A 12,060-nucleotide genomic window follows, 5' to 3' on the forward strand; every position below is an offset into this window, starting at 1 on the left:
CTAATTTGTCCTAGTAGCACTAATACCTAGCATAGAGCCTTCCATACAGTGAGTTGAATGGATTAATTGTTGAATGAATGGGAAAATTACTTATATACCAATAAGTAGTTAGTCATAACTGTTTCCCATGTTTTTGTGATCTGCAGACCTATCGCATTCAGTCAGAATGTTAAAACTACACTAATACTAGTATAAATACCAACAGCTTCTACACATATATGCACATAGAGAGAGAGATGGTACATGAAATGGTGAGCACAGACAGGATGATTCTAGGAGAGTAACAAAACCTGATCAGGCACACTACTGCAAATTCAACTTTGCATGCTTTACAAAACAGAAAGAGATCACAATCTACTAAGTACAGCAACTCCACCTGCCATTCCAAAAGAAATATACCCTCCTTTAGTCTCAGTCCCCATATTCCTATCCTATGATAGATGTCTTGCTTTGTTAAAAAGGATGCTCATCTTTAAGGTTATGTACGTTTCATACAGCATGGCCCTTAAGGGCAAACCACTACTTTGTCTGAGCCTCAGTAGGAACTGGAGTTTCAATGTTGAAGGAAAAGATAATATATGCTATATTGTTTTCCAGTGTGGCACCTTCTTAGGAGATTTTCACGGGTAACTAAGAAGCAGTTTTTGTCTGAATGCTGCAGAATATGTTATTCCATTGATTAGAGTAAGAAGCACGGGGCTCCAAGCACAGAACTATGAAATGCGTTGAGAAAGAGAAGCCATTGGAGACAGGAAAAATAGCCAGAGGATTAAGAGGAGAATCAACAAATGTCAGTGTCACAAAAGCTAAAAAGTGAAGAACTTCTAAGGAAATAAGTGATTAACAACTTTCAAATTCAGCAGAGATCTAGTGAGGATATTAAGATCACCAAATCTTATTCAAAGCAAAGTTCTGATTAGCCTTGTTAATGGTAGTATAAGTAAAACCACAGAGTATTTTTTTTTCTTCAGTGATGGGCATATGAGACATATATAATATATAATATAATAATACATACATGAGGGGCGCCTGGGTGGCTCAGTCAGTTAAGCGTCCGACTTCAGCTCAGGTCATGACCTCGCGGTTCGTGAGTTCAAGCCCCGCGTCGGGCTCTGTGCTGACAGCTCAGAGCCTGGAGCCTGTTTCAGATTCTGTGCCTCCCTCTCTCTCTCTCTGACCCTCCCCCATTCATGCTCTGTCTCTCTCTGTCTCAAAAATAAATAAATGTTAAAAAAATACATACATGAAAGAGTATTTCTGTAAATATCCTACTTTGTCAATTAATAAAAATAGAATAATTTCTGTCTGGAAAAAAAGATTCTGTTTTGAATTCCTCAAGGTAGGAGTGAGATCAGCCCAAACAGACATAAGGCAGTTTCAGGGATATATAGAAGACAATAGACATGAGATGACTCAAGAACTGGGAAGTAAAACTATAGCAAGAAATAGCAGCTTCCCCGACACATAACTAGGTACTGAGAAAATTCATGTAGAGTTCATGGTGAAAGGGAACCTAGAACTTAGAGGGTTGGAAGTAAAAATGTCTTTTAAAAACATTCTGCACAATCATGCCTGGAGTCTATAAAATGAGTTTGGATTGCTAAAAAGTAAGTCCATGATCAGACCAGGAGGCAACATCCTTATAAAGAATTTGCCCAACTATTAGAAGTCACTCTTGGATATACTCGACTCACAGGAACAAAGGAAACAAGAAAAAAAAAAAAAAAAACAGTGAAGGAGAAAGTTGAACTCAAACAGTGTTGCTTTCTCATCCTCTGTCTTGAGGAAATTGGTGCCGGAAGTTGAAAGTGCCCTGAAGGCGGCTTTAACTTACCTGACCAGTCCTCACCCCAGGGATCGCCTCAGGTCCTGCTGACCTAGGCAACTGTTTGAGGGTCAACCTTCCATGCAACTCAAATGTTCTTGAAGAAGCCCTCCTGTGTATTCAAGTGGACAGCAATTGTTTTCCTCTCTCTCAGCTTGCTTTTCTCTCACAGTTGTTTGTTCTTTAATGGTCATGACTCGGTTTGTGCTGCTGGCAAAGATAGGTCCTCCAGAGGGTGAATTAAGGTAAGACTATGGTATTTGGTCCTTCCCTCCTGGGGCAGTAACAAGTGCCTCTCGGTTTGTCATTTTCATGGTGATACTCTGCCAGGCTCTAGCATTATAGGCTGTTGAACTGACCCTGTATATTCATGGAAATCAGAATTCCAATTAATAGGACAGTTGTTATTTTTCTAAGAGTCAATAGTACTGCAGATATTGGGCTCAGTTTGGTTGGTTGGTTAGCAGGGAAGTAGAATGGAAGAGAAATGGGGAAAAAAGAGGATTTGGAAAAGAGGATTTGCATGGGAGAATCTGTTTCAGAAACCCCAATCCCTGAAATGCAGACTGACTTCGTGCGTGTTTCCACAACACTAAGCACTGTGACCTGAATTATTTTTTTAATATATATTGGAGGAGAAGGCAACATTTATATGCCTAATATAGTAATAGGCACTCCTGGAGGAGTTTATTTTTGTATAATAAAAAAATGATATAGGGTCCACAAAAATCTTTAAAATGTCAACATTATATAAAATGTAAAATCCATAATGCAATCTGCTTCAGATTAGCTGGAAAAACAATACAGCCTATTTGAACAGCTAGGCTTCATTTCCCGTATGCATCAGTTATGCTGGCTCTGTTCCGAGGGAACAACAGGTAAGTGCCCTCAGCCTCTATGGTGCGACCCTCTGCCAGAGCTCAGGGGCCACCTGGGTCTGGCATTCCCCCCAGAGAGGGAGCAAGGTGGTGGGCTGGGGTGGGGGGAGCTGTCCTTTGCACTAGGGGCCATGAGCCAGCCCAGGGCACCTGTGTGCTCTAAGACAGCAAATTCTGTGTTTATTAGAACATCACCACTGCTGCACCAAGAGCACACGCATCTTCGGGGGGACTTGGAATTCCCGAGAATGGCCTTTGAGAAATGCTGACAATAATTTCTTTAAATTCCATCTCTTAGTTTTCCATGGAAACATCAAGAAACCATGAACAACTCTAGTAATGCAGTTTGACTGCCATTTCCTCCATGAAGGCCTTACTGCCAAGGACATGTCGGACCAAAAAATTAATGAAGTTTTGTCTTCCAATGATAAGGATGCCTTCTATGTCGCAGACCTGGGAGACTTTCCAAAGAAACATCAGAGGTGCTTAAGAGCTCATCCTTGGATCACCCCCTTTTATGCAGTCAAATGCAATGATAATAGAACCATAGTGAAGATGCTCCTTGCCATAGGGACAGGATTTGATTGAGCCAGCAAGACTGAAGTACAATTGGTACAGAGTCTCCAGGTACCTCTAGAGAGGATTACCTATGCAAATGCAAACAAGTGTCTCAGATTAAGTATTCTATCAATAATGGGAGTCCAGAAGATGATAGTGAAGTCAAATTGAGGGAAGGTGCCAGGGCACATCCAAAGGCAACGTTAGTGTTGCAGATTGCCACTGATGATTCCAAAGCAGTCTGTTGCCTCAGTGTTAAATCTGATGCCACACTCAAAACCAGCAGGCTCCTTTTGGGGCAAAAGAGCTCCACATTGATGTCATCGGTGTCAGCTTCCATATGGAAGTGGCTGTACTGATCCTGAGACCTTCATGCAGACCATCTCTGATACCCGCTGTGTCTTTGACATGGGAGCTGAGGTTGGTTTCAACATGTTTCTGCTTGACATCGGTGGTGGCTTTCCTGGATCTGAAGATGTAAAGCTTGAATTTGAAGACATCACCAGTGTTATCAACCCAGCACTGAACAAGTATTTGCCGTCAGACTCAGGAGTGAGAATCATAGCTGAGCCCAGCAGACGTTATGTTGCATCAGCTTTCATGATCACGGTTAATATCATTGCCAAAAAACTCATATTAAAGGAATAGACATGCTCTGATGATGAGATGAGTCGAGTGAACAAATCTCTATGTATTACATGAATGATGGGGTATATGGATCATTTAATTGCATTCTTTATGATCATGCACGCATGAAGCCCCTTATGCAGAGAGACCCAAACCAGATGAGATGAGAAGTATTATTGAACCAGTGACTGGGGACCGACATGTAACAGCCTTGATGGCATTGTTGAGCACTGTCACTTGCCCAAGATGCATGCAGGCAAGTGGATGCTTTTTGAAAACACAGGTGCTTACACTGTTGCTGCTGCTTCTACTTTCAGTGGGTTCCAGAGGCCAACTATCTATGTGATGTTGACACCAACATGGCAACTGATACAACCATGACTTTCCACTAGAAGTACAAGAGCAGGATATCAGCACTCTACCTGTGTCCTGTGTTTGGGAGAGAGGGATGGAGCATTCTCCTGTTGCCTGTGCTTTACTTAGCATTAACAAGTATGTGCCACTCCTGTAACTGTTAGATGCAAGTTTAGCTTGAATTATGAGATTTGGGGGAACTGTTGAACTTAATCACTGCTATTTTTTCGATGTCTTTGTAAGTAGGGTTGGCATAGATGCAGCAATAGTGAACTCTAGGAGATGGAGTCACTTAAGTGTGTTCCTATGGAAACCATTTGGATATTTGTTTCATCTGGATTTTTATTCACTTGTCGAACATGCTACTAAAGAGTGCCTCCCAGCAGCTGAGCAAGCGTTTGTAGCTTGTACATTGGCAGAATGGGCCAAAAGCTTAATGTTTTGACCTGTTTTAAAAATAAAGTACCTTGGGGAGCCTGAGTGGCTCAGTTGGTTAAGTGTCTGACTTGATTTTGATTCAGGTCATGATCTCACAGGTTGTCAGAGCACAACCTGCTTAGGATTCTCTCTCTCTCTCTCTCTCTCTCTCTCTCTCCCCCTTCCCCACTCACTTTTGCTTGCTCTCTCTCTCTCAAAAATAAATAAACATTTTTTTAAATAAAACAATAAAGTATCTTGAAATTAAAAAAACTTAAAACAACAAATATATTCATGTACTCTTGCCTCCAAGTGTGAGATAAATACAAACTATCACTTCTGCTAAAAAAGAAAATAAAATATATTTCCAAATGAGTGAAGGCATAGTGAGATCTTTAATGACACATCAGGTGACCACATGCCCCAGTGTGTCTGGGACAGCCTCAACTTATCCTTGTTCCCCAGCATAATTATACATAGAACTCCTTCCATTCTCTAATGTATTGTAGTTTGGACAATAAATTACACACATGTCCTATAAAATAAGCCTTCTTTAAATGACTGTAGACATCAAAACTTCCCACAAAAGTACAATTTTAGCCCATTATCTTTACTCTTATATAGTTTCCATGAATACATAAAATTCAATAAGATCTAACTTTATCCTCTCTCAGTTTAAGTCCTTATGAAGTTTTTATAGATTTAAATTATAACCATTTCACTTTTAAAAAACAGAAAAGACACAGTCGATGTGGAGAAATCAGGACACTTGTACATGATGGTGGGGATGAAAAAAAAATGGTGGCACTGCTTTGGAAAATAGTCTGGCAATTCTTCAAGTAATTAAACAAACTTACTGCATGACCTAGTAATCCCATACCTAGGCACCTAGCCAAAAGAAATAAAAACATATTTCCACAAAAAAAAATAGCATCATATTCATAATTGCCAAAAGGAAACAATTCATCTACTGATAAGTAGATAAACAGAATGTGGTATATCCATACCAGCCATAAGAAGGAACAAAGTACTGATTGATATGTGCTGAAACATGGATAACCTTAAAAACATTATGCTAGGGGCACCTGGGTGGCTCAGTCGGTTAGGCATCCGGCTTCAGCTCAGGTCATGATCTCGCGGTCCGTGAGTTCAAGCCCCGTGTCGGGCTCTGTGCTGACAGCTCAGAGCCTGGAGCCTGTTTCAGATTCTGTGTCTCCCTCTCTCTCTGACCCTCCCCCGTTCATGCTGTGTCTCTCCCTGTCTCAAAAATAAATAAACGTTAAAAAAAAATTTTTTTTTTAAATAAAAAAAAAAAACATTATGCTAAATGAAAGAAACTAGTCTCAGAAGATCTGTTCTAGCATTCCATTCACATGAGATATCTAGAAAAGGCAAACCTAGAAAAGAAAGAAGATTAATGGCTACTTAGTGGTGGGGGTGTGATGGGAGATAGGGGAGTGGTAGATAAAGGGTTTGGGGGTTTTTTTTGAGGTAATGAAATGTTCTGAAGTTGTACAGTTTGCACACAACTGTGAATATAATAAAAGGCATTGAACGTTACACTTTAATGGGGAATTGTATAGTACTTAAATGATATAACAATAAAGCTGTTAAAAAGAAAAAGAATAAAAAATAGTACTATACGGAATGGCAACCACTCATCACTAATAATAACAACCAATATTTATGGAGAATTCACTCCCTGGCAGACACTGTGTCTACTGTTTTATATTATCCACAAACCTTCACAAAAGATCTATGACATTCTGGAATTATACCCATTTTAAATATAAAACATTCTTTTTTAATTTTTTTAATGTTTATTTATTTTTGAGAGAGAGAGAGACAGAGACCGAGTGAATGAGGGGCAGAGAGAGAGGGAGACATAGAATCTGTGCTGTCAGCACAGAGCCTAACATAGGGCTCGAATCCATGAACCATGAGATCATGACCTGAGCCGAAGTCAGATGTTTCACCAACTGAGCCACTCAGGCACTCCAGAATACAAAATGTTAAGTAAATTACCCATGGTCACAAGGGTCCTGGAAGATGACAACGAGTTTCCAAACCTTCAAAGCCTAAGCTTTTAGCCACACCCTGAACTGCCAACCATTCAAGCAAACTAAATGATACCACAGTGTGAGTAGCTTATCAGATTCAGTTCCCTCTGGACAGAGAAACATTCCAACTTCAGAGAAGTAGAGGACAGTTGGAGATGTGTAACTCCAAAGGTACACCTTAGTTCCATCCTGCTTACCTACAGCCAGCCTTGTGATTACACCCTATGACATTACTGAACTTTGCCTCAGCTTGGAGCCTGCTTTTGAGCAGCAAGTACATGGAAATCACACCTTGTTTCCACATGTCAGAAAGAACTTAGAGCAGCAATGAGTTCAAAACCCAAATTGAGCTCTTAGACTTACTTCTCTGTTGCCATGGTCCTTCCATTACCAACTTAATCATCTTGCTTTTCTTGTTTGAGCTCCCTCTCATTTTCTCTTCCACTGGCCACCTGTTTCAGTTACATAGAAAACATTACAGTTTAGGTCTTCACTCTTGGCCTGGTCTTTGTATCCAGGATATATACATATATTTGGAAATATTTAGAGTATTTATTTGAAACAAATTTAAAAAAATGAATTAATACCTTCGGCCAACTTAAATGAAAATTAACAATGAAGCAAAAGATAAAGTATATAAATGACAAAATGGGTGGGTCTTTTCCTTAAATGACTTGAAAAAACTTAATCAAGACATTTATATTTACATAGTGTTAAAAGCTGGCTCTTTGTTCTTTGAGGAATAATAATGTATGCACATGATAAAAATTAAATCATGCAGGACAGATGATTTTTCAACAGTTAAAGCATCACTGGTAGGTCAAAGGGTGTAAATAGGAATCTGAGAGAAGCAATGACACCTAACTCTGCGTGTCAGACTATTCCAGCACAGACCTCAATCCCTTTTGGAATTATTTCTCATATAAGATTCAATAAATGACAGGTTCAGGAACAAATGGAGAATCCAATGACTCTTTGTCTACCAGGAATCATTAACCAGCCAGAACATACTGGTACTCACTCTCCAAGAAGAATGTTTGTGTGTGTGAGTATGTATGAGTTGAAAAGAAAGTAAAGAGAAATAGAATCTTCTGATTCATTACCTGAATACTTTCACTGAACAGCCATATAAGGGCCTTTAAGATCCAAAGGATATAATAGTGCTTTGGATCTATCAGTGCCGTTCAACTATGCATATGGTGCTTCCTCCACCATGGAAAACTGATTAGCAGTTTCCTAAAATGTTCAACATAAATTTACCATACAACCCAATAATTCCACTCCTAGGTATCTAATGAAGAGAAATTAATACATTTGTGTGCATAAATACCTGTATTTATTGTCACGGCTGTATCATTTATAATAGCCAAAAAATGTAAACAACCTAAATGCTCATCCACTGGTGACTGGATAAACAGAATTGGTATATCCATACAGTGGAATATTATTCATCCATGAAAGGGAATGAAGAACTTATGTGCCTTGCAACATGGATGAACCTTGAAGACACGATGCTAAATGAAATAAACTAGTCACAAAAATACAATATATTGTATGATTCACTTATATAAAATGTCCAGAAAAGACAAAATCTGCAAAGACAGAAAACAGATTAGTGGCTGCCTAGGATGAGAGGCAAGAATAGCAAATAACAGCAAATAGCCATTAGTTGTTTTTGTTTGTTGGTTGGTTGGTTTGTATGTTTTTAGGGGAATGGGATTGCTCTAATATTAGATTGTGGTTATGAGTATAACAACTCTATGAATTTATTTTTGTATGTTTTTAGGGGAATGGAATTGCTCTAATATTAGATTGTGGTCATGAGTATTTACAACTCTATAAATATATTTTAAAAAATCACTGAATTGTACACATAAGAGAATTGAATTATATGATATGTAAATAATACCCCAATAAAGCTGTTAAAAATCAGTCAATATACCCTATCACATTAAGAAAATAAAAGAAGAAATCAATACATTCAGAGAAAGTAGATGACAAAATTCAGTATCGGATGAATAATTTTAAAATTAACTTTCAAAATCTGTCTCCCTAAGAGCCAGATTCCATGCAACCAAAAGGATGGTACATCAATTAAGAAAGAATAAGTTATTCTCTGCTAACAGAAAACCCCAAAATTTCAGTGGCTTAAGACAGCAAAAGTTTATTTCTCTCTCAGACTAAAAGGCCAACAGATGTCATCAGTAGGGATTGGGGGATAGAAGAGGACTATATTAACCTTGGTGCTTAAAAGCCAACTCTAATGGAAGAGTCATCTTAATACATATTTCCAATATTTCCAGAGAAGTATAAGAAAACATGGGATATCATGCCCTGCCTCATGGCTTCTTCTTGGAAGTGAAACACTTCACTTCTCACATCTCATTGGCCAGAGTAAGGCACATGACCATAGTCAAAATAGTCTAGAGAAATGCAAATCTACCATACATTCAGCAGGAGGAAAAATAATATATTTATAAACAGCCCTCATAATTACTATAATGAGATAAACCTGAATCTTTCCATTAAGTTACCTACATCTGAGTGGAGTGCAAGCTAGCTCAGAACCCACTAACAAAGAACATGGTAGGTTAAGAAAAGCAGATATGTTGGGCTGGGGGACACATGATCAGTATTTATATTTAACAAGTTGATACTTTAACAGGAAATCTGGAAAGCATGGTGAAGCCCTAGATATTAAAGATTTAAAGCAATATTTTAAGATAGACTTACATCTTAGGACTTAAGAGTTATGCTTCAGTAGCTGTGAAGACTTTAATGGAAAAAAATTCTACAATATTAATAGGCAGGATATTGCTAGAGTAATAGTGTGCCTTTGCCCAGGCTGAGGCCTGGTCAGATAAAAAATAGGACTATAAAAATAGCAGTGGAGTCCAGAACTTGGTTTAAACATTAAAATCATTCAGTAAATGTTGAATTTTATTACAGCTGTCTCTATATCACTTGAAAAGGTCATATGAATTCATATCTTTATTTTCTTAACTATTTGATAATGGTGATCTACCCACCCCAAGTACTACCTATAAAAAAAATGGAAAGTATGGGAAGAGGAGCCAAGATGGCGGAACAGCATGAAAGTTTTTTTTTTTGTATCTTGCATCCATGAAATACAGCCAGATCAGAACTAAACCATCCTGGACATCTAGAAAACTGATTTGAGGATTAACACAACACTCTGCACAACCTGAACCACAGAACTCAGCAGGTACGCAGTGCAGAGAGGTGAACTGGGGGACAGAGAAGCCATGGAGGGCATGCAGCTGTTTTTGCTTGAGGAGAGAGGATGGAGATGGGGGGAGAGTACCAGAAAAGCGCCCCCAAACAAAAGAAGCTGGAGAGAAAGTGGAAAGGTAGAAACAGCTGCAAGTACTGAACTAAAAAGGAAGAAAGGAGAAAGGAGAGGGTTTAAATTCCACTAAGACTCTAAATAGGGGGAGTGCAAAGTCTGAAACTCCGCAGTTGGATACCCGGTGCTGCTCTGGTGGGAAGGGTGAATCACCAGGAGCAGAGTGAGGTCTGGGGGTCCTCAGGCCACAGGGGAGAGGCGGCTCCCCTGCTGGAAGGACATTTGGTAGAGGCTGTGCAGCCCCACCACAAACAAAGGTGCTAGCAGACCCAAGAGAACAACCACATTCGCTGGTGTGGGAACAACATTGTTAAGGGTGAAACCTGGTGCCAGATGTGTGTTGAGATTTTCCATAATCCCTGAAACACTGCTGCTACATGATTGCGTGAACATTTTCTGGGGCAGGTTGGCACCCAGACACAGTCTCTGGGCATTGGCAACAGCACAGTCCTATGAATGTTCCTGGCTGTGGCTGGCACCCAGCCATTGCTCAGTGAGACCCTCCCCTAGAAGGTCTGGGCAGGTCAAACGTGTAGTCCCTCAGAAGGGACGGGTCAGGAAACACAGGTGCATCTGAGATAAAACACAGCAGGGAGGCACCACCTGGCAACTTGAAGGCTTGGTCATGGACAGTGTAAAAGCAGGGAGTGGACAGAAGCCAGACATAAAGGACAGGTGCATGATTGCTGATCAGGGAGAATACAGTTCTAACACTAGAGACTGGGTAGCTGGGTGACACCATTTTCACCCCTCCCACGCATGGGTATACACACCTACAAGCGCGACAACAATCCACCCAGTAAGCTAAGCAGTGCCATCTACTGGAGAACAGAACCATTACACTAAGCCCCGCCCAACTAGGCCAAACTGGCTCTTCAAGAACACCACAAGTCTCTCTGCCTGCTTAGTTTAGAGACTATAAAGTGCTTTGTAGTTTGACTTGTAGGGGAAAATGATGTAATTTCAATTATATTTCAGTCTGTTCACTCACTGGTCCATCTATTCAATTTTCTTTTTTCTCTTTTTCGTGTCTTTTCTTTTTCTTGAATACAGAAAGAGAAAAAAATTTATTTTTATTTGAAATTTCTATTAAAATATTTTTATTTAATTTTTTCTACTGTATTTTTTATTTTTTTGTAAATTTTTAAAATTCTATTTTATTTCCTTAATTTCATTTTATTCTATTTTATTCATTTTTTCAAATTTTCAAACAGTTTCCTTTTATTTTTGTCCTTTTTTCTCTAATCTGTTAAGCTCCATTCAACAACCAGACCAAAACACACCTAGAATCTAACATCATTTATTTGATTCTTTTGTGTGTGTGTGTGTGTGTGTGTGTGTGTGTGTTGTTTAGTTTTTCAATTTTACTTTTTTTTACTTTATTAATTCCTTTCTTCCTTCAAAACCATGAAACAAAAGAATTCACCCCAAAAGAAAGAGCAGGAAGAAATAACAGGAAATGACTTAATCATCACAGATACAATCAAGATGTCTGAACCAGAATTTAGAATCATGATAATAAGAATACTAGCTGAAGTCGAAAATAGATTAGAATCCCTCTCTGCGGAGACAAAAGAAGTAAAAACTAGTCAGGATGAAATAAAAAATGCTATAACTGAGCTGCATTCTAAAATGGATGCCACAGTGGCAGCGATGGAAGAGGCACAGCAGTGAATCAGTGATATAGAGGACAAACTTAAGGAGAATAATGAAGCAGAAAAAAAAAGGGAGACGAAGGCAAAAGAGCACAATTTAAGAATTAGAGAAATCAGTGACTCATTAAAAAGGAACAACATCACAATCATAGGGGTCCCAGAAGATTAAGAGAGAGAAAAAGGGGTAGAAGCATTATGTGAGCAAATCATAGCAGAAAACTTTCCTAACCTGGGGAAAGACACAGACATCAAAATCCGAGAAGCACAGAGGGATCCCATTAGATTCAACAAAAAACAACCATTAGCAAAGCATATCATA

General features: G+C 39.0%; 1 pseudogene; it reads left to right on the forward strand.

Annotated features, from left to right (window-relative positions):
* The first annotated feature begins 3,042 nt into the window (after positions 1 to 3,042).
* Positions 3,043 to 4,399, forward strand: LOC122220690 (annotated as a pseudogene).
* The last annotated feature ends 7,661 nt before the right edge of the window (positions 4,400 to 12,060 follow it).

This window comes from Panthera leo, chromosome B2, assembly GCF_018350215.1.
Source record: "Panthera leo isolate Ple1 chromosome B2, P.leo_Ple1_pat1.1, whole genome shotgun sequence".
In the NCBI taxonomy this organism is placed as follows: domain Eukaryota; kingdom Metazoa; phylum Chordata; class Mammalia; order Carnivora; family Felidae; genus Panthera; species Panthera leo.